Below are 4,698 nucleotides of genomic sequence, written 5' to 3'. Positions count from 1 at the left end.
TTAGGCTCGTAGATCGCACGTGTCGCACGCGCTCGATGACCGAGGTCGCGCGCGCGCGTGTGTGTGTACGTGTGCGCGCATGTGCGTGTGTCCGCGAGATCGCGCCGCGTCGGCGGCCAGGTTTGGGAACTTTTAATTGTTTCTCCGCGCATTACTTCGTTACGGCAACGCACCGGCCAGCCGGCTTCCGTCGCACCTTGCTCGCGAAGCGACACCCCCAACGAAATGCCGGTCAGTGTTTTCTCTCGTTATTGAGAAAATTGCGCTCCCTCTGAGTGTTGTTGCGGAGAAGTGTCTCCGATTGAGGGTGGCCGGTGGGCGAGGGGCGACAGAGAGAGAAAGAGAGAGAGAGAGAGGGAGGATCTGCACGGGCCGCTAAAGGAATGACTGCAATTCTGCAGCACGAGGAGGTAGGTCGCTGTCGGACACAGGCATTAGGAGGACGTGGATTGGATTGACATTACGTACGGGTCCAAGTTCTGTTATATCCCTCGAGAAATCAGCACAGTGCTGCCACTAGCACCGTCCGACCCTTGGACATACATGTGCGCGGGGTACACACCATGCCACGAGAGCGCGACGTGCACACGCCGCGCGGTCGGTCAGACGTCGCGCGCGCGCGCGACCCCCGCTTTGAGCATCCGAAAGTCCCGTTTCTCTATCGATCTTGCGACGACTTACAAGAGATATTAATTTTATTTTCGTGCGCGCATGAGCACCGCGACCCATGTCAACCGAGATTTAAGCCCGCTGCGACACGCGAGCTATTCCGCCGTCCATTGCAGCGCGCCGCTGTCAGGGTCACCGACTGCTCGTCGGAGAACTCGAAATGCTAGTAGTCGGTAGTTTAGAGCCGTCCGCTCGCGAGTGTCGCGACTAAGCAACTCGGGAGGAAAAAGCGGGAAAAGCACGGTGTTTTCGGCTTCTCGCTTTCTGTCACGACCTCCGCTTCGTGTGCGCTTTACATTAGCAGCATTCCTCTTCGAGCTATCATTCCACCATGTTCGCGATTATACTCGTCTTCTAATCGCAGAGCAATGCACGTTATGCGCTGGTAAAGTGGTATTCACGGAATTCCGCGTTGTTGAAAAGTGCAGCAATCCTGCTGTATATAGAAGCACTATTCGTATATTCTACATATGGTGCGATATTCTATTCTACAAATCCCATAGAATGTCGTACCATATATCACATAAACGTACGATACACATATATATATATATATATATAGTATTATATAATATTTAGATATTTACTATTACATGATATATTCACCCTCCGCACGTATTATTTAATTGTATAAGCATAAAACAATGCGTATATAATATGATGTATGCCTCGCTCGAGTACCATACAAAACATTGGTCGTTTGACCATCGGTGGAACCGAGTGCGAGCGATTTATGCGAGTCGTAAAGATTGATTCCTCAAGTAGAGATTCCTGTGTCTACCGCTCGCAATGTTACAGCGCTTTCGTCCGTTGCGGAACGTACGTTGCTTTCAACATCGCGCGCGCTTTCATCCTTCCTGCCGTGAAAGTTTTTAATGGCGGCAGTAGAATAGAGCGGGCACTTTACGAGCCTCCGAATCCGCATAATTTGCCCATAATGATTCGATGTTGCCCTCCGAGTTCGTAAATTGCCGTATTCATTTGTCGCCGCACTGACGTCCACTAGCGATCGATGGGCCGCGGCGATTCGTGTCTGTTTCGGCTTTCCTCGCGTTAGGTTAATTTTTGCAAACACGAATCGACGCGCATCAAAAGCTCGTTCGTTTTGACCGAACGTCTGTACCTGCGAATTTTAATGCGAATTCATTTCGACGTGTACACACGAGTACGGGAAAAATACCACGTTCGTAAAACGTGTTAAATCACCCTTCGTGTTGTTGATACAGTTGCGAGAATATAAAAGAGAGAGAGAGAGAGAGAGAGAGAGAGAGAGAACTGTGCATACAACGTCACATAACACACAACGAGACATACGACGTTAAACGTGGATTTACGTGTACGCGGTTGTATTATTCGCGAGAAATCGTCCACCTAATCGCCTAATCGCCGATTACTTCCGAATGCTCCGGAGATAATGAGAAGCGCTTCGGACGCGACGCGAAGGCGACGCCAAGTTAAATGCATAATGCGCGCCCCGTTCGTTTGTGCAATTTAAATACTTGATGGCGTAATGAGGGAAAGCCTTTTTACCGTCTTCCAGTTTACGAAGATAATTGCTGCCGGGGAGTCGAGCGGAATAACGCATAGACACGTGCGAGGCCGATAATTACTCTGTAATTTTGCGCGCAAATCGCGCTCCGAGTTTACGTTCAATATGACCATGATGGCTAATTAATTAATTAGTCACCTGATTTTTTTTCCCGCAACGCTGATCCTCACAAAGTAACGTCACGTACGTTAAAGCTAAATCTCTATTCTCGATTAAGGTCTTTGAAAACATTTTTTTCCCCTTTGCTCGCTACGCTCGCTCCGCGATCGCTGTTATCAAAGATTCCTCGTGAAAATATACCGCGATCATCACCGAATATTCGATATCGGCGATTAATGGCGGTTGACAAAAAGAGCTTTATGAAAGCTCGCCGGGTTCGTTTAATATCTACGTGCGAACGCGTTTCAGTGACAATGCATCGACGAGCGTCCGTGCTTTGCGCAAATCGCCGTGACCATCGAAGATCCGATCGGTGGTGCGCCGACTATATATAAAAAAAAGGAAAAGAACACATATATATATATATATATATATTATATAATACGTCAATATCATCCGCAACCCTTTGAATCATATCGACATAGCGGCGTCCTTATCGTCCTTTATTTCAGCGTTTTTAATCGCCACGTAAATTATTTCGTTACATCGACGCGCTCCAACGACCCGAAAATCCTTCCTCAAAATACGATAACCACCTCTCCCTCCCACCCCGCTCCTATCCGGATAAACGTTGTCGCTCAGTCACAACGCGAAATTCCACGCCACCGAAGCTTATCGGTGGCGCGGCGGTGAGCCGAGATTAATGTACCGATACCCAATTATCCTCGCTTTTGATTCCGCCCCGCGACTATCGGCGAACGCGCGGCCGCCTGGGAGGATAAAATCCGCGTCTTTGCCTAAGCCGGACCGCGGCGGACGGCGGCATTTTCATTAGGGTTGGAACTGCATTGCGCCGCAGACATTCCCCGACGAGGCGACCGGCTGACGCGATGCGACGCGGCGTCAAAGGGTTAATCAAAGTCGGACTATCCCTCGCTTCAAAGCCTCCACCCTCGACCCCCAATCGACCGCCACCTTTCCGCCACCGTCGCCGCCATCGCAATCGCCGCCGTCGCCGTCGCCGTCGCCGTCGCCGCCGCCGCCGTCGCTGCTGCCGTTTTTTTAACCCGTTTCCACTCTATCCTTTACTTACGCTGCAGCCCTTCGGTTGCTCTCACCTACCTAGCTGCCCAGCTACCTTCGCCTACCCCAGGCATCGCCGCTATATCGCGTCCCCTGATCTCCCTTTCACACACGGCGCGCGCACACCCTCTCGATCACGGTCGCGTGTTCTCGTCGTGGTCGGACGCAGCCATTACCAATACATAGTCGCCGCCACCGTCGCGTCGTCCGTGTCGGCGCGACATGGATAAATGAGATCCACGGCCTAGTGGTTTCTCTGCGGACCGGCCATCTCGCGCTATTTACACAGCCACAAGCCGAGATTCGGTTTCTTTCTCCGGGCTGTTTATACAGACAGTCGCGGACGCGGAAGAGACGCTCGGGGAGAATCGACGCGTCGTGACAGAGGGAGGAAGAGGAGCGCGACTGCGAGAGGACGAAACGGAGCAAGGGGCCGGGTACGAGGAGACCTCGGGGTGCACGGAAAAAGACTGACTACGCAAAAGCTAGACTCTATCATCGCCGACTGAAACCAGCTGTCTCCCTCGGCTTTCGTTCGTCTCTCGCACATAGCGACCTATACGTTTCTGTTATCTCTGCCGCGCATTCTGCTCTGTCCGTTCGCCGCACGGGACGAATTTCACCGCAGACGGATTCTTATTAACGAGATCCGGGGGAGTCTCTTCCCTTTGTCAAAATTTGCTCGACCGCTCGTACACAGTCTCGCGATCCTTTCAAATTTGCATTTTACGCATATTGGTAGTCTCGAGTGAAAACTTATCTGAAACTGGTCGGAGAACTCTCGTCGAGTGCGGCTCGAAAAATGTTTTGTGCTCCTCGAGATCTCAGCTCGGGAAATTCCAGCTTTCAAGATTTCTCTTTCTCTGCCTCTTTTTCCCTCCCCTCCCCCCCCCTCTTTCTCTCTCTACTCGAGGATTATTTTGTGCAACAAACGCACCGAGAACACACACTGCATCTCCCGGGCTTCTCCTTTCTCCGTCGTCGTTCCGCCGCGGCTCGAACCACCGTCTACCATGGGAGACGTAATGATTTTTCACGTTAGCTGAACGAGAGAACGCGGCCGTCGACCTAGTTGCTCGTTATCGCCAACGGGCGATCACCCGGCACGAGTATTAGCGGCTGCAGATCGCATCTGTTAATGGGACGGTATTGTTCGTGCGGATCGAAAGAAGAGTGTCTTCCAACGGCGGCGGCAGCGGCGGCGGCGGCAGCTGCTGCTGCTGCTGCCGCCGTCGTCGTCGTCGTCGTCGTCGTCGTCGTTGCCGTTGTCGTCACTGTCACCGTTGTCGTCGTCGTCG

This window comes from Harpegnathos saltator, unplaced genomic scaffold (genome assembly GCF_003227715.2).
Source record: "Harpegnathos saltator strain DR-91 unplaced genomic scaffold, Hsal_v8.6 scaffold38, whole genome shotgun sequence".
NCBI lineage: Eukaryota > Metazoa > Arthropoda > Insecta > Hymenoptera > Formicidae > Harpegnathos > Harpegnathos saltator.
Note: the sequence above shows the minus strand (reverse complement) of the source record.